The sequence below is a fragment of the Dermochelys coriacea genome, chromosome 9 (genome assembly GCF_009764565.3).
Source record: "Dermochelys coriacea isolate rDerCor1 chromosome 9, rDerCor1.pri.v4, whole genome shotgun sequence".
In the NCBI taxonomy this organism is placed as follows: Eukaryota; Metazoa; Chordata; order Testudines; family Dermochelyidae; genus Dermochelys; species Dermochelys coriacea.
The window spans coordinates 67866283-67885807 of NC_050076.1; the positions used below are offsets into that span (position 1 = coordinate 67866283).

Genomic DNA, 19525 nt, shown 5'->3' on the forward strand with positions numbered 1-19525 from the left:
GTATTATTGATGACATGTTCAGTATGCAAATAAATAAATGCTGATCCGTGACTGCTACTTGATGGTTAAGAACCTTATAAGATATTCCTGAGCAAGAATCTAGTGACCCTATTTAATGGAATAAATGCATGTGGAGAGGTTTGATAAAAAATAGTGACTTGAGGATAAGTACCAATTGTATTAATATTGCAAACATTTAAAACAGTCTGCTTCTATCTCAGAGATCTATAAAATAAACACATTTCTTACCATTTATTTATTTATTCATTCTATTTATACTGCACTAATCCCACTAATTGCACATGGGATCTCCTTGGTCTTTCAAGCAGGTAGCTTTGAGAAGGAATAAAAAAAACGCCTTCATTGCTAGACATGTATCTGAACTCAGTACACAGAATGCCATTTCTTTCTTGCTCCCATTTGTTCGTATTCAGGGAGGCAAGCCATTAGGCCTTAAATTGCCTGGTTCCCGGAGCATTATGGGAGATTGGCTAAAAATGATTAATTTATTTTTATGTTATTCATTTGAGTGTTTAAATTTCTTCATGTTTCAATTAGTTCTGTTATTAAGGGCCCATGGTGGCATGTAATAATGCAAGAAAAACAGGTCAAGGATTGCCATAAGTTGTAACTGCATCAATGAACCATGTCTCTTGTTTTGTTCATGTGTATATGTTAAGATCTAAATCTCAAAAGCTGACTAGACTGAGTAAACAGGTAGAGTAATGCGATGTTGAATTTTTATTAGGATCTCTGGGACTTTTTGTTGACAACTGAATATTAAGTACCTCACTGGACTGTAGGAAGACAATTAGTTTACATGAGAGATTTGTGTCTTTGTAAATATTTCTAGTCTGTGAATCATGTAGAAATGATAGGATGCTGAAAGACACAGTCAGAAGATACATTATCTCTGTCTCCCCCACCCCCTCATTAGTTTTATAGCACTCTTCCGCTACATATGGTTCTTCAATTTGGTTCACTACTACATATAGATTAATTGGGCCACATTCAGACCCGAAGTTAGAATATGCCAATCCCATAACAGTCCTTTTTTCATATTTGTAGACAACAAACATTAGTGCAAGTTAAATGGTATACTGAAATTGTAAATCAAAGTGATAGAAAACATTTAGCATTCAGTAGGTGTGGAAAACTTGTAAGTTATGTGTGGCGGGATGCAGAAGGCAGCATAGCCAGAAAAGCAACTACAGAAGCCTCTAAAATAGCAGGCCAGATTCTGATCTTATTTTATCCTTGTGAATCTTTAACCCTTGATGTCAATGGAACTACTCCTTGTGCCACTTAGATCAGAAGTATGTGTGTGAAGGGGAAGTGGTTGTTTTTGCTTACATGATTTTGTTAGTTGTTTTTCCTGCATTGAATTTATGTTCAAAAGAGAAAGATTTCAGAGAAATTAAAATGAGAATGAACTATTATGGCAAACATTTAGCCTCACATGCTTATCAAAGTATGGAACCAAAAATATACAGTACAAGTTTCAAACACAGACTGAATATGGTCACTTCTTATGTAAATTTAGCTGTTCTATTATAGACCTTATGTTCAAAAATTAATAAACACAGTGGTTATCAATATGCATTTTGGAAAAAAATCTACTGTTTCCAGTTAAAAAAAATAAAAATAAAAAAGTACAGAAACAATCTAATAACACCTTTAACATCTCACATACCTTTATACAAACTTCCACTACTTTACAGTGGGTGCCACTGTCCTACCTTTAGGACTAAAGGTGGCAGCTAAAAACAAAAAAAAAATACGGAATATCAAAGTAAACAACTATATAACACTAGACATCGACTACAGAGGCTATGTTTTTCAGAATTTTGTCAATCACATTTTAGTTTTGCAAAAGCAGACCTTGGGTTGGGTTCAGATCTTAATTAAATTTTATCTGAACCAGAAGTTCTCAAGTGACTAACAGGGAATTGGATAGGAAGCTCCACTTCGGGTTGATCTTCATCTAAAAGTGATGAGGATGGTTAGAATGGAATTTCAGACCTCCCTAGCAGCTTTTGCTTATGTACCAGGTAAAAAAATAAAAAGATCTTTGGTAATATATTTAATTTGTTCTACACCACCCGCAAAGGCACAGAAACTTGTAAAAGGAAAATCTCAAGTTTAATGAAGTTGAAAAACCACTATCTAGTGCAGGTATTTTATAAGAAACAAAAATAATTATTTCATTTCTTTCTTCCCAAATGGCAAGAACATTAATGGGGTGGGAATTTGACCTGGCCTTAAGGAATGAGGCAGCAGCTTCTCAGTTTACCATTTCTTTCTTGGTGAAGATCTGGAACCAGGAGGGAAGGGGGTATTAGAGAACATGTGTGTGAAACTTCTCTCCCTGCAACATCATGCTGGGAAGAGCTAGAATCTGAGGGGTCCCTGTTTTCTGGCCTTTTAGATCCCATTGATTACTTGTTGTGAGGATCCTGATTGGTCCTGGGCAATGAAGATAAAAAGCATGTCTATACTGCCCTGCAATTGCCTAACTGTTGCAGGGAGTGTGAGGAGTTGGTATAATTAGAGCAGGGAAATGGTTCACACCTGAAAGCCACATTTTGTCTGTTCCCCTAACAGCCGAATGATTGCTTTGTGGGGCCCACAACTGTTGAGTTATCCAATACTGGAAAACTGAACTGGATAGGACTTGCACCTGCTAAGTAGCTTGGGAGTGATCTGTCCCATTCTGATGCTAATTGGTTATTTAAAGCTAATAAAGTTGCAACCTTATTTAAACCACGTCACTGTCCTGTGTCTTATTCCACAAGTGTTAAGGACAAAATCACTTTGCAAATGTCATTGTTTACAGATATGCTGAAGTAGCACAGAGGTTGGTCTGCTAAGTTTAGATATACACCACAAGTTCTAGAGTAGCAGCCGTGTTAGTCTGTATCCGCAAAAAGAACAGCAGCACTTGTGGCACCTTAGAGACTAAAGCTTGGGGCTGTTCAGAACAGGAGTTTTGATTCATGCCCACCTCTACTCTTAGCAGATTTTACATTCAGGTTTTTTTAGCCACAGTTTAATAAAAATGATGTATTTCAAAACTTGGCTGCCGTTATTTTTATGTGTAACCCAACTTCAAGAATACAAATAAAAGGTTTACTGCAGAAGACATATATGCATTTGATTATTTTATCATTACAGCCCCATTACAAAAAAGGGCGTGCATGTAGTATAACGTTAGCGCAAACATATGTAGCATTATGGTAAATAATACACAAAACTACAATAACTGGGTCATCTGTAGTCTGTGTAATCTCATTTGTGGTCAAAATGCCTTTGTACAGTCAGACATGAGACTGAAGGGGATATTAAAGACACAGATCTTCTTGCACAAGGAAGTACTTCAGTGTTGCTATGCCCAAACCAAGACAGCTCAAAGCATGTCCACTTGGTCAGTAATAATTTCTAATATTTTAATCACATATTTGTTTTTAGTAAAAATAATCAATTTTAGTAATGAGCAGGTGTTGTATGTCTACGCTTACATGGAGTGCAGGTGAACTGAATAAATATTTTGTATTTTGAAGAAATTAATTATGTCTTATAATTCAAACAGCACATGCCCTCAAACAGAAGTGACAATTTCAAAATCAATAAAACCCTCCAGCAGGCAGATGCTATCCACCAACTGAAGCTGCCAGTAAATGCAATATACAGTATTAGTAACTAGTATTTAATTATACTCAAACAATACAAGAACTCCACATTATAATCCAATAGCTCCCTGCTTGTTGCATGGTATCAAGAAATAGGTCATAACTTTTTTAATGCCTTCGAACCACATAGATCCAGCACACCACCACTCACAAATCTGCTCCAATGGATACATTCGGTTAGTTTCTCTAGGCTGCTCAAATTTGTGTCATCTGACTGGCAGAGCCAGCTGAGTAGTCACATCAGTATTGCAGTAGGAGTTGATTATTCAGTAAATAATATGCAATTCAAAGTTCTCAAATGCACGGCTTTACATACTATTTTGACAAAGACAGGTTATGTAGGCAGTATTATATAAGTACATAATTAAGTCATGATGACTCAATATTTAACCAATATATCAAACATGGTATCAATTATTACAATGAAATAAATTCTGAATTCTCAAAGTATTGCGTGGTATTGGCAGAGGGCAGAGTGGATTACCTGGAGCTTTCAGAAACTCAGCTCACATGGTCCAACAGCCAAGCCACCTGAGCTGTTGAATCATTACTTAATGATTTACTTGCCAAATGAAGAATATTGCAGCCTTAAAATCAGTGGAGTTAGAAATCGCACTACCAGACAAGTACAGTTTCTCTGAAAAAGAAGTCTGTGGAAAAGATTATGACAGCCATTCAGAGAGAGGTGAATAGAGCTCTCTGCTATCATGAAGGAAGAAAGTGTTTTGGAATGAATCTTTGCTGATTTGCTCCTATCCAGTAAAAGAAAAAAAGAAAAGAAAAGATATAGTTTTGAACCTGAAATAAATGATTAGATTAATCTGGACAGTGTAAATTACGGAATCGAGAGAGTAACCCTTAGTGCCCATATATCTTCATGGAAATTCAGTTTTACTTTTAACAAATACCTACAGGCCATGATTCAGGAAGTAAAGTTACTTAAGTACATGACTAACTTTAAGCATAGGAGTTTTCCCATTGTACTCAACATGTTGAAAGTAAGGCACATGTGTAAATAGCTTCCTATATCAGGTCCATTAAAACTTGTACAAAATTCCGCTGCATATTACAGAAGCAAACACATATACAGAAGGTAGAACTGCAAAGCAACTAAGCCACAATTTGAGAGGAACCAGACATTGGAGCAAAGATTTTGTAGAGCACACAACCTATGACCAGAATGAAAAAAAAAAAAGAGGTTGGACAGGAGTGTGAAGGAGCACAGAGACAGCACGAATAAGAGAAATCCATCCAGTTGACTCAACCATTAGGACTGATACCAAAACCAGTTATTAAACAGTCCATCACAAAACTGGGAAAAATCTGTTGTGAATAGAGGCTATGCTCAAGATACCTCAACCAGCAGTTTTCACCTGAGATGCTAGAATTTGCTTGATAAGAATTGTTTCAGAGGGTAGAATTCACCAAAAATGTTCCAGGAAGTTTGTGATTAGTATGCAACAAAAGGATGAATTGGGCTGGGAGAAAAAACCCAATGAGTTACCAAACCAATTGTTTTCCTCAACTTAAGTTGTTGCATACATTATAGAAAGCAGTCTATTTCTGTGATTCTTGAACACATAATGGAAAAGGAGGCTTAAGTTTTCCATTGAATAAACTTTTTTAATACTTTCTTCTACAAACGTGAACATATAACAGTTATATACTTTCTTATAAAGGGAACATAGCTGCTTGTTCATTATACTTATCAAACCAAATATCCTTTAAGAAACTATCTGATGGTGCGCGTGAGGGATGATCTTACATTTTCTTCATATAACAACTGGATCTGAAACATTACAATGAATCCATTAAACTGTTGTCCAACTATGTAGCAACCTACAGCTACAGCTAATATAATATGGTAAGTCAGCGAGTGAAGCAGATCAGATGGAAACAAAACTAAACTAAACTAAACGGAAGCATGTCTTTCTGGAAGCGTTTAAATATATAGAGAAATCATTACCATCCTAATGCCAGATAATCTGTCCTCAAACTTAGACTGTTGTTCCTTATATTTTGCTCCTTACCAATGGTAGCTGGAAATCAAGGACAACATTTAATCCTGGTTTTATTTTTTTTACTGTTTAAATTAAAAAAATAATGTTTATTTAATTTTGCTTTTATACTGATCATATCAACAGTGAAGAGATTGCTCTTGCATATCACTACTTAAATCTTTCTTTTTTAAATGTAAAAATCAACAGAAATACAAATGAAAGGCTAAATGTTTAAAACACTTTTATATAAATGTTGTGTTACTGCTAAGGGATCTCTCTCTCGGTATGTATAACTACCTCCTCTGAGCTCTTCTCACTAAGGCTAAACATACCAATCTACTGTTTCAATATTTTAAATATCTTCCTAATGTGGCATTTTCCAGTTCACAGCTATGCAACACAGCAGGTGTAAAGATGCAAAACATTTTGTTCCACCACATGTGTGATAGTCATTTCTAGGTTATCATAATTTGGATAAGAACAGTGCAAGAAATTAATGTAGATCAGAAGTTGTGCTCATCAAGCACACCAGGTTTCTAAACTTACATGAATAACCATATGAATCTGACATTTAAACCAGCACAGAGACAGAGCAAAGGGATTAAAGTATCTTCTTTTTTTATAATAATTTATTGGAACAGGTGGCACTTGCATTATATTGTGGATGTATCTGAAGTATTTGTAGAGGCTAGGATTCTACAACTTAGAAAGCAATATATTTTAGCATAGTCCATATACTGCTAAATTAACCTAGATTAATGTGTTGTAAAGGTGGAAATCACAAGGCTGATGAAATTGAGGATGATAAAGAATATGTTTATTTAGTACATTTTCCACGAGCAACTACAATCCTTCACACATTTATGAATCCATTCTCTCTTTTCAATGGAAATCTATCTTATCAAATATTGATTTCTAGTTCTCATCAAAAAGTGAGGAAACATGGAAATGAAGAATAAAATGTTTTCTTGATTTTGTTCTCAATGTGGGACTAGGTGTTCCTTAGCTAAGATTTAGCGCCCACAGTGTTCTTTTATCTCTTCCCTGAAAAATTTCATACGCTAAACCTTAGATAAGCCCATCTACATTTAATAGAAAGGTATTTGCTTTCCCATTTATAAAACTCATATCATCAGGATGTGGATTACAGTTGACAAATCAATACAAGAAAACCTTTTTCTTCATTTAGTATAGCCAGAGTAGCAGTGACCACTACAGTTGAGACGGAAAAACAGTTTTCATTACAACCCTTGTTTTCTATTGTTCCTAAACTCCTCGTTTAGTGTGAAATATGCTTTTTGTTTGCCATGGAAGCAAATCTCTATTCCAGTCATTCATTGAAATCTAATTATTTCCTAAATCTTTCCTATGTTTTTCTCTTCACCAGTATTCCGTATACCCTTCCTTTCAAGAATTATTGTAGTATAATTTGTCTATCTTTGACTAAGTTTCTTAGGGCAAGCAAGGAAAATGTCTCAACGTGTTTGCATAGCATCTAAAGATTTACACAAAATAAGAATAAAAAACAAAAGCAAGGCCTGAACAGCTTACAGTCATTAAAGATCCCAAGGAAGTTCTCCAGGAGCTAGAGGTCATACTTCCACATCCTGGGCAAATTCCACTTTGGATAATTACATTCAGTCCATCTTCATTGCTCATGGAGTTTTAAACTGCTATACTTTCCCTCTGCACTTCTCGTCCTATACTGCACTGCTGTGGGCTTTAATACCTGCCACATTCCAAAACTGGCTGCATTTTAAAAGTGAAAGGGTTAAAGAGTTTCACAGCTTTTGCTAGTTTATGTAATCATAGTCACTGTATATACAGACTGCTCACTAGTAGAAAGGGCTTAGTATAATAAACTAATATAAATAATTATTATATCATTAAATATTTGGTCACAACATAGTGTATGAGGGTCAGTTTTTTTCCTTGGAAGTTTTTTAATTTTGTTCTCTTGATAGCACTTGTTTTCAATTTTTGTTTTCTAAATTCATTTTGTGTACAGAGTAAAAATGCCCTTGAGAATCAGTTTTCCTCAGCATTTTCTACCAGAGTAAAATTCTGTGAATATTTTCAACTTCTAATTAAAAGAAGAACAGGCTAGGGAAGTGTGAATGATAAGAGAATCCATATCTCACGTCAGTCTACAAAACAAGACAAGGCCTTGGATAAATAACATTTCAACTCATTGTTTGTGATAACTTTACATAAGCCTGAGATCAGGTTAATAAAATGACAAAGCTATGCTTAGTTGTACTGGCAAGCTATAAAAAAGATTTCTAGAATTACATATTTTCCATTTTCAGAAAATATCACACTAGTCAAGGTCTATTTTAGCAGGAATGTATTAAACTAAAATGCATCAGCATTGTCCCAGGTGCCTTATTCTGAATGGATTTATGGACTTTGCAAGGTTGATTTTCATGAAACTTAGAAAAATAAGAATGAATGTGGAATGCTCAGTAACAAATAGACACAAACCTCGAACATGGGGGCCACAAAACTGCTAAAGTGACAGAAAATGAGGCAATACGAGAAGTATTGTACCCAAAGTAATATACAAGTTCAATTACTTTCCAAATGTTATGATCAGAAGTCAAATAACTGGAGCAACTTTAAAGTTTTGCGATTGGCACCTACGTATAAGCATCATATAATCCAAGGTCTTGAATCCTTCTAGCATTAATGGAGTCATCTTCCTTTAAAGGTTACTTTTTTTTTTTTTTTTTTAACAACTTATCCTGTTTTTTAGGAAAAGAAAGGTTTTTATCACTCACACTGGGCTCTCATGTTTCTTTTTTGCACATGACTTCTTTAACATATTTTACGTGATTCAAGACAGGATATTTTCATTCTGTTTACATGCGAGTTCCACGAGGTCCCTCTTACAATTTTTCAAGATACTGACAGAGGACACTATCGTGTTCCATGCATGAGTCTTTTAATGTGGCATCCTTCTTTGAGACTACAGCACCACAAGAGTGTTCAAGTGATCTTCACCAATTATTTTGTCTTTTGGGCTGTGGGATTGATTTTTTTCTAATATTGATTTCTGCCGATTCAGAGTGCTGGCTAGGTCTTTCTTGCTTCACTCAGGAGGAGCACACAGAGGCAACAGCAGTTTTAAAACGATCAAATGTGGCAGCCTGAATGAACAGACTATGTTATGCCAGTTCCCTCACTATAAAATTAAACCCCGATTTCCCAAACACTGACTGTCTGAAATTCAGGTTATTCTAAATTTAATTGTCCTCTATTGTCAAGACTCAAACAGAGCTTGAAATCTATTTATCTGAATGGTAGATTTTGCTAAAGTTGCTAATGCCACTGAGGTCTCTGTAAAATGGGGGGTTGTTGGGGTGGGAGGATGTCTACCATCATTATGAAACCATCAACCATTTTGTCTCTTTATAGTGATGAACATTATGTAAAATTGTGACAGCTACCTAATCTTAACCACACAATAATGATTCGCAAAAAGAAAAGGAGTACTTGTGGCACCTTAGAGACTAACAAATTTATTAGAGCATAAGCTTTCGTGAGCTACAGCTCACTTCATCGGATGCAAATGCATCCGATGAAGTGAGCTGTAGCTCACGAAAGCTTATGCTCTAATAAATTTGTTAGTCTCTAAGGTGCCACAAGTACTCCTTTTCTTTTTCCGAATACAGACTAACACGGCTGCTACTCTGAAACAATAATGATTGTATCTGTACCTATGGTTTTTACTTGTATAGCTATTTTCTGAATTATGAATACTGTAGGGTGTGCATAAATGGAGAACTTTCAAAGTTATGATTTCTTCTGGGGGAAAAACCCCTGGCAGGCCCAAAGCTGTCAAGGTCACAGAATTATCTGGATTCTAAAAACTCATAGCATTATTTCCAACAGACCAGATACTGACTCCCTGTGAGAGATAGTAGGAAACAGTGACCCAGGTCAAAGCTTATCTGCTAGGTGAGGAGCCACTGAAACTTTATAGCCTATAAGTGTCTTACATCCCCAAAGATGTTAGCAACTGATGTGCATAGCCTGGGGCAGCATTACATTACACCAAAACCACTGTTCCACATTTGTGCTGCTGCTAATACATTTTCTTTGTAGTTATCCAGGCCAGTCTAAGGATTCATTTACAGTGTATTGTGGGAAAAAACTTGTCTGTCCTTCCTGGGCTCTTGGGACTTACTGATATTACACTGTGGCTTTACCAAAGACTGGTGTCAATTTCTGGACCGCTGGCAGCACAGGAGAAGGATTTCTCTGTTCAAATGCTGTTGAAGTGCCACACAAACAAAGTAGGCTAATATGGGATGAAAGCACACTGCAGCATGTGTAATTATGGGATAAGACTGGAGGACTACCAGCACCCAGGCTTGATTAATTTGCATTGTCACTTCAAAATCGGTAGGTTGCCAGCCCAGGCAGAAGGAAAACCCAAGCTCCTGAGTTAGATTCTTTCTGTTCATCAGGAAGGGATGTTGAGGACAACATCCATGTTAACGCTGAAATGAAGAAATACCCAGAAATGCTAAAACTATGCTGTTCAAACAGACTATCTGGTGGCTTATCTATAGTTGGCTGTCTTCCATGTAGAACAAATGATGAGCACATTTTCCAACAGGGTAGGAAAATACTTAAAACAGATCTCTGAGATCCCACTTTTAAGACTGGCCAGGGATTGTGGGAAGACAGACACACACACACTGAGCTCAGGGTCGGCCTACTATGAGATCTAAACAATTTAAGTCAGACAGGAGGCACACACTGCTAAATATAACTTGGCTTTCATCACACACTTGATTCCCAGTAAGAGAAACCCTGAATCCAGAATTCACGGTTCAATTTTAATTTCCAACTACAGCTCACTTCATCGGATGCATTTTCTTTTTGCGAATACAGACTAATATGGCTGCTACTCTGAAACCCCACGGTGAGAAGCAGGGTGCAAACTGGTGAGCCTGCACTCTGATCACTCAGATGTTAATTAGTTCCCTTGAGAAAGCTGATCGGGGTAATTAGGCAGTCAGGCTGGCTGTATGGTTTACGGAATCAATTACTTCATCAGTGCAAGGTGGATAAAAAGGCAGGAAGGAAGTGCCAAGGATGGGGGGGGGGGCACGGACGAGGGCTAGTTGAGCTCAGCTGATCCCTCTATTTCCCTCATGTCCTGGGCAAAGGGTCAAAAGTGCGGTTGGCACTATCAATAGACAGTTGCACAGGGTTTGTTGGTGGACCTGGTGGAGGGAACTTAAAATAAAAGAATATAGTGAAGGCACGAACACTGGAGTCTGTACAGTTTCTGCTGAGAGAAGATGGGAGAGAAGCCATGCCCTATCACAAACACATTTTGCTCTAAAGTTAAAGTTTGGGAAACAAACTACACAGACACAAAGGGAAAAATAGCGAAGTCATATTGTCAAAAATAGCTGCATTCCAAAACAAATATGTGTGTGTGTACACGTACATATTGTCACTGCACAACAAGTATTAATCCCACTAGTCCGATGAATTTGTATTATATACTCTTATATAGGGCATGCTATTTATTTAGGCACACAAAATTGGATTGCAATGGCACCTGGGTTCCTAACTCCTTTAAGCTCAATTGAAAATCACAGCTTCAGTAGATCGAAAGAATCTGAATTTGCTATTATAGTCCCAGTGATAGAATTTGAGTAGGAGCTTTCTTAAAGTTTCTGTTGGGCGCCTTTGGTTTCCACTTGACAGCTTCATGCAGGAGTTGGCATCTGGAGGATATTCCCCAACTATGTCCAGATTTTCCTTCTGATTCTAGTGGAAACAAGCTGCTGGTTGGTAATATCTCAGATCTTGTCATTGGTGATAAAGTCTTTCCAACCAACTTCAGAATCTTTTATAGGCACTTAGTTTTCCTACTTTTTGGTAGATCTCCTGCTCTTATTAACAGACATTATGTTTGTGTTTAAAATGCTCAGTTTCATTCTGTATAGTGCTGTATATCTGATTTCCATACATTGCTGAGTTTGGTAAAAGCTGCAGATGTCCTTCCTTATCCTTGATGTCACTTTCTTCTTGAGATAGCCATTATGGTGCTGCCCAGCTAAGTGAAATGTGGTTTGTTCTTGATATTTTTATCTTGTCATATGAAGTTACTGTTTGATGTCTGGGTTGAAAGGATATTCGTTTTAGCATAACTAAATTGAGCCCTGTTTGGCCTACTGTTTTTGCAAGGTGGCCTGTTTTTGGTTGTAACTTTTCAGAGGTGTTGCTCAATAGTGCAATACCATCAGTAAAGTCTAAGTATTCTAGACATCTGATATCTACCCATATACCAGTGTTTGTTTCTAATTCACTTTTTCATTATCTAGTAGTCTATGGCAATGCCAAACAAAAGCAGAGATAAAATGCAGCCCTGTTTCATGCCCATGTTCACAGTGAATCACTCTGTTGTCTGGTTGTTCACCCTTACAGAGCATTTAGCATCTTCTGTATGTGGCCTTAGAGATGCTGACAGATTTAGCTGGGATTCTGAAGGACTGAAGAATATTCCTCAATGTATGTGTGTACAGGCTGCCAAATACTTTTTGAAAAATCAATGAAATTGATGATGAGGGGACCTTGACAATCTAAATATACACTTCTATGATGCTACCTAATGTGAATACTTGATCTACAGAGGATCTCTTAGGTCTGAATTCAACATATTCTTCTCCAAGCTTTGCATCCATTGCCTCTTTCATCGCAGGAGTTCTCAAACTGGGGGTCCGGACACCTCAGGGGGTTGTGAGGTTATTACATGGGAAGTCGCAAGCTGTCAGTCTCCACCCCAAACCCTTCTTTGCCTTCAGCATTTATAATGATGTTAAATGTATAAAAATGTGTTTTTAATTTATAGGGGGGGGTCTCACTCAGAGGCTTACTACGTGAAAGGGGTCACCAATACAAAAGTTTGAGAACCACTGCTACATAGTATCACACTGCAGAAGACTCCCTACAACAGGGAGTAGTGCAACTCCTCTCCAGTTTTCAGAGTAGCAGCTGTGTTAGTCTGTATCCGCAAAAAAACCCCAAAAACAAAACAAAACCCAGTGCCACAAGTACTCCTCTCCAGTTGTCAGTCAGTAAGATCATCCTTCTGGGGTATTCTGACAATGAATGCATGTTTCCACTGGTCAGGAAGGGTCTCTTTTCCCAAAACTTAATTGAACAGCTGTCAGTTTAATTGGTTTCAAGTGTGTTTACCATTTCTGTTGTAGTTTGATCATTGCCTGCCATTCTGTTATGTTTCAGCTTCTTAACTTCAGCCTGTACTTCTACCATCTCAACTGAGTTAATGTTAATGTCAAGTTGATCAGGTTCGCTTTTCATCAAAATCTGGTGAAGTGGGTCTGGGATTGCTGAGTACTTTGAAATGCTCTAACCATTTTTCTGTTCTACCTCAATTGTGAGCATTTTTCCATCTTTGTTTTTTATTGGTCCGTTTCCTGTTTTGAGATTTCCACACAGGGTTTTAGTCACTTGGTAAATGACTCTGTGGTTTCCCATTACAGCACAAGCTTCAGCAGCTAGGTCTTCAACATCTCTGCTTTTATCTTTCCTTGCTTTGCTTTTCATGTCTTTGTTTGCTTTCTTGCACTCCTTTTCCCCCCCTTTTCTCCCCAATATTTCCTTGGTTTTAGCATTCAGGAGTTTTCCTTTCAGTATTTTTCTGTTCTCACTGAGACCTCATATCAGCTTATCCTTTTCTTGCTCTATGTTGATATCCAACTGTCACTGCTATTGCCTGAATCACATTGTCTCTGAGCCCTGCCTGTTTTTCTTCAGGTCCAGTCTTTCTCTCTTCCTCTGCCCCTAGCGGTACCTCAAATCTGTTCCTTACCTTAAGGTGGAATTTCTTTAAGTACTCTTTTGATTTCAATTGTGTACTGTTAATTTTCTTGACCACTTTCTGCTTAAAAGTGATCTCTCTCAATTCTTTTGCAATAGAAAGACAGTTGTAGGAGAGTTAAACACCTAGAGTTACTGAATAGAAGTAGAATGAGGTGTTAACGCCCAGAATGTAATGTGTCACCACTGCACACTATAAAATGCTGACAAACACTATCAAATGGGTGGTGCAATAATAATCTGCTGTTGAACACTGAGACTTAGGTTCTCTGTACTCATTCAAATATAGGCCAAGAACCTATACATTCCATGTCGGTTTATGAAATCCATTAATTGGATATTCTTTGTTTGGGCTGAGTGCTCTCAGTTGTTACTATAAATCTGTCAGCAAGAACTATTGACTTGAATGTAAATACACTTGACTGAGAACACAACTAATTTAATTGCTATATTGGTGAACAGCAGCTGTTCATTTGACACTTCGGTTAAAAATATAATATTGAAATATTAAACTAAAATAAGTTTCTAATGAATGATTAGGCAGCACAAGGGTGCTATTATGGCACTTCCTTTAGTACAGACCTATTTAGATTGTTTTCAGCCTTTATCTCATATCTTAGAATGGTCTTCTGCAAGATAAAGTTAAATAAAAATAATCAGCTTGCACTCTCTGCCTCAATTTCCCTTCCTGAGGTTGGTCTCCTTGGCTTTCCAAACACCAGACTGTGCTGGAGATGTGGCTTAGTTCTACAGCCAAGTCACAAACAAAATTTAACTCCTTCCAGCATAGCAAAAGTCCAATGAAAAATTGCCCCCAGTACAAAAACGTTTTTCTCCCTTTTGCGGACTTCTCTTCAGCCTGCTCTCTGGGTCCTATTCCAGCCCCTTTCTGGGTTACCTTTGAGAGTCTCTAAGGCTCAGGGATAGAACACTCAGCTCCTTTGTTGTACCTAGTGGACTTACTCTCTTGAAGAAAAGTGCTGTATGAGGTGTCGAATCATCACAATTTGCTCTTAAATTGAATGTATACAGCACTCCTATACATTGCACATTATTATTAAAAACATTTACACATTACATTCAATTTAAGAACAAATTGTGATGATTCGACATTACTGTTCTCTCTTCCTTGCATCCTTCCCTGCTCTGCGCCCCAAAAGCTGGTTCTTCTGGATTACCTTGTCCAGCATACCCTGACTCACTGCCTTCCAGCCCAGACCAGCCTGTTACCCCAGACTGATCTCCCTCAGCCCTTTTATAAGGTCCGAATGTCCATTAAGCTATCATATGACTCACTTTAGTCCTGTTCCCTCAGCCCGGGAAGCAGCTAATTTATTATGGCACAAGCTATATATATGGTCCCATCTCTCCTTAAATGGACAAGTCACACTGTGGCAGGCAGCAGACATGTACTGTACACTGAACACAAATTTGTAGCTACCAGTGATATTACCTCATCCACCTCGTGTCTCTAGTTTTACTGCCTTAAACTTTAGGAATGATCACATGTTGCTTCTACTTCAATTTGAAAAGATGAGGCATCACATACTCAATCTTAAACACAGTGTTAGTTTATAGATATTTTCTTTTTTAATCACTTTCCTCGCACAACAGATTACACATCTCACCAATGACATGCAATTTGAAGCTGCATATTTGATTACTAGAATCTGATCCTGACAAAGTTCCACTTAAATCAATGAAAGAAAGGTTCAATTCATTTAATTAGATGTCTGCATATGAGGAAAAAAAAAAAAGACAGGTAGACTTCTGATATTAAACAAGGGTTCTTTGTTATACCTAGTGGACTTACTCTCTTGAAGAAAAGTGCTGTATGCGGTGTTGAATCATCACAATTTGCTCTTAAATTGAATGTAATGTGTAAATGTTTTTAATAATAACGTGCAATGTATAGGAGTGCTGTATTAGGCTAATATCTAAAAGAACCTTCCAACCCTTAGTAACTCAGCATGTTTTAGTAGAAACAATATTAAAAAGTAAGGTGTATTATGGTATTAGCTGATGGAGAATGAAAGTTAATTGATTCAAATCACTTCTAATTGAGCTAGTTTTGAAAAGTTTCAGTAGTATATTTCTTCAGAGCTGTTTAACACCATGGTACAGTAGATACAAAACTTATCAACATGATTAATTTGTCTCTGTCTCAACATACTGTGGTAGAAAGCCCCTTGGGAGAAAAACATCTCTACAAACTTGTGAAACTATATGCTGCAGCTACAAAAACAACATTCCACTGATACAAAATTCAACAAGCAACCCATTCTTCCTCCCACCCTTCAGTTGCATACAGATACAGCTTCCATTTTATGACAGTTCTATATTTAAAGTGCAAATCTCCTTCCTGTTCTTTGACTACTGGCTAACCCTTCAGTAAAGAGGCTGCTAGCTGACCAACTAAATTATTTATTTCAGAAATTCTTATTACTATTTATCTAACACCCATCAAGTATAGTATGTATAAGCATCATTTTACTGAACAATTACACTGAAAAGTATGTCCACCTCTGGGATGCAGCACAGCTCTCATATTCAACACTACTGCATAACAGTTTGGATAAGAATAGTTTGTCCAAATGACATGACAGGATGTGGGAATTATATAGGCAATTATCTTGGAACTTGGTCAGTTCAGCCAACAATTTGGTAATCCTACTTTTTGAAGAAGTGCCATGGTTTTTTCATAGTAAGTGCTGATAACTCTTTTACAAAACACTTTTATACATTACCATTTTATTTTCTCCAGGAAATATTTTTCTAAAATGTAAATAAAATGAGTTTATTGACCCCAGGATGATCCTCATTGGCTGTCTTTATTGTCACCTTTTTATAACTTGAGCTTCTTACCCTTTGGCTCAGTTATTTCTGTTCTGTATTCCCCAAGTGCATTTACCACCCAATAATCTCATCATATTTTTATTCCAGACTTTATGCTTTGGTATCTCCTCTTCCCCAGAACCCTCCAACCACATTTTTCAAGCTCTTCAAGCTCTTGAGAAATTATAAATGATTAGTTGTATTAAAGTTTTGGGAAATGCTCAAATGATCCCAAGTTTTGACTGATAGACTATTGCTATCTGAACCTAACTTGCCAGTGAACATATTCACAGCCTTTTTTAAGGATTGCTACACCTTTTATCATGTGTGTCGTGGAACAAAACCACCTGTCACAACATACGATGAAAAGAGGTAGGATTAGATGAAGGTTTCTAACCATTGGAGGAGTAATAAAGAAAAGGAGTACTTGTGGCACCTTAGAGACTAACCAATTTATTTGAGCATAAGCTTTCGTGAGCTACAGCTCACTTCATCGGATGCATTTGGTGGAAAAAAAAAGAGGGGAGATTGATATACACACACAGAGAACATGAAACAATGGGTTTATCATACACACTGTAAGGAGAGTGATCACTTAAGATAAGCCATCACCAGCAGCGGGGGGTCAGGGGGGAGGAGGAAAACCTTTCATGGTGACAAGCAAGGTAGGCTATTTCCAGCAGTTAACAAGAATATCTGAGGAACAGTGGGGGGTGGGGTGGGGTGGAGAAATAACATGGGGAAGTAGTTTTACTTTATGTAATGACTCATCCATTCCCAGTCTCTAATCAAGCCTAAGTTAATTGTATCCAGTTTGCAAATTAATTCCAATTCAGCAGTCTCTCGCTGGAGTCTGTTTTTGAAGCTTTTTTGTTGAAGGATAGCCACTCTCAAGTCTGTAATCGAGTGACCAGAGAGATTGAAGTGTTCTCCAACTGGTTTTTGAATGTTATAATTCTTGACGTCTGATTTGTGTCCATTCATTCTTTTACGTAGAGACTGTCCAGTTTGGCCAATGTACATGGCAGAGGGGCATTGCTGGCACATGATGGCATATATCACATTGGTAGATGCACAGGTGAATGAGCCTCTGATAGTGTGGCTGATGTGATTAGGCCCTATGATGGTGTCCCCTGAATAGATATATGGATAGAGTTGGCAACGGGCTTTGTTGCAAGGATAGGTTCCTGGGTTGGTGGTTCTGTTGTGTGGTGTGTGGTTGCTGGTGAGTATTTGCTTCAGATTGGGGGGCTGTCTGTAAGCAAGGACTGGCCTGTCGCCCAAGATCTGTGAGAGTGATGGGTCGTCCTTCAGGATAGGTTGTAGATCCTTGATGATGCGTTGGAGAGGTTTTAGTTGGGGGCTGAAGGTGATGGCTAGTGGCGTTCTGTTATTTTCTTGGTTGGGCCTGTACTGGAGTAGGTGACTTCTGGGTACTCTTCTGGCTCTGTCAATCTGTTTCTTCACTTCAGCAGGTGGGTATTGTAGTTGTAGGAATGCATGATAGAGATCTTGTAGGTGTTTGTCTCTGTCAGAGGGGTTGGAGCAAATGCGGTTATATCGTAGAGCTTGGCTGTAGACAATGGAGCATGTGGTATGATCTGGATGAAAGCTAGAGGCATGTAGGTAGGAATAGCGGTCAGTAGGTTTCCGATATAGGGTGGTGTTTATGTGACCATCGCTTATTAGCACCATAGTGTCCAGGAAGTGGATTTCTTGTGTGGACTGGTCCAGGCTGAGGTTGATGGTGGGATAGAAATTGTTGAAATCATGGTGGAATTCCTCAAGGGCTTCTTTTTCATGGGTCCAGATGATGAAGATGTCATCAATGTAGCGCAAGTAGAGTAGGGGCATTAGGAGACGAGAGCTGAGGAAGCGTTGTTCTAAGTCAGCCATAAAAATGTTGGCATACTGTGGGGCCATGCGGGTACCCATCGCAGTGCCGCTGATTTGAAGGTATACATTGTCCCCAAATGTGAAATAGTTATGGGGACAAAGTCACAAAGTTCAGCCACCAGGTGAGCCGTGACATTATCGGGGATACTGTTCCTGACGGATTGTAGCCCATCTTTGTGTGGAATGTTGATGTAGAGGGCTTCTACATCCACAGTGGCCAGGATGGTGTTTTTAGGAAGATCACCAATGGACTGTACTTTCCTCAGGAAGTCAGTGGTGTCTCGAAGATAGCTGCGAGTGCTGGTAACGTAGGGCCTGAGGAGGGAGTCTACATAGCCAGACAATCCTGCTGTCAGGGTGCCAATGCCTGAGATGATGGGGCGTCCAGGATTTCCAGGTTTATGGATCTTGGGTAGCAGATAGAATACCCCAGGTCGGGGTTCTAGGGGTGTGTCTGTGCGGATTTGTTCTTGTGCTTTTTCAGGGAGTTTCTTGAGCAAATGCTGTAGTTTCTTTTGGTAACTCTCAGTGGGATCAGAGGGTAATGGCTTGTAGAAAGTGGTGTTGGAGAGCTGCCTAGTAGCCTCTTGTTCATACTCCGACCTATTCATGACGATGACAGCACCTCCTTTGTCAGCCTTTTTGATTATGATGTCAGAGTTGTTTCTGAGGCTGTGGATGGCATTGTGTTCTGCATGGCTGAGGTTATGGGGCAAGCGATGCTGCTTTTCCACAATTTCAGCTCATGCGGCGGAAGCATTCAACTACAATACCCACTTGCTGAAGTGAAGAAACAGATTGACAGAGCCAGAAGAGAACCCAGAAGTCACCTCTTACAGGACAGGTCCAACCAAGAAAATAACACAACGCCACTAGCCATCACCTTCAGCCCCCAACTAAAACCTCTCCAACGCATCATCAAGGATCTACAACCTATCCTGAAGGATGACCCATCACTCTCACAGATCTTGGGAGACAGGCCAGTCCTTGCTTACAGACAGCCCCCCCAATCTGAAGCAAATACTCACCAGCAACCACACACCATTATCTATTCAGGGGACACCATCATAGGGCCTAATCACATCAGCCACACTATCAGAGGCTCGTTCACCTGCGCATCTACCAATGTGACATATGTCATCATGTGCCAGCAATGCCTCTCTGCCATGTACATTGGCCAAACTGGACAGTCTCTACGTAAAAGAATGAATGGACACAAATCAGACGTCAAGAATT

General features: G+C 38.4%; 1 protein-coding gene across 7 annotated transcripts in view; it reads right to left on the reverse strand.

The window, feature by feature from the left end:
• DIAPH2 (diaphanous related formin 2) overlaps positions 1 to 19525 on the reverse strand; it is an 835399-nt gene that overhangs the window by 161832 nt on the left and 654042 nt on the right. The window lies entirely within an intron of this gene.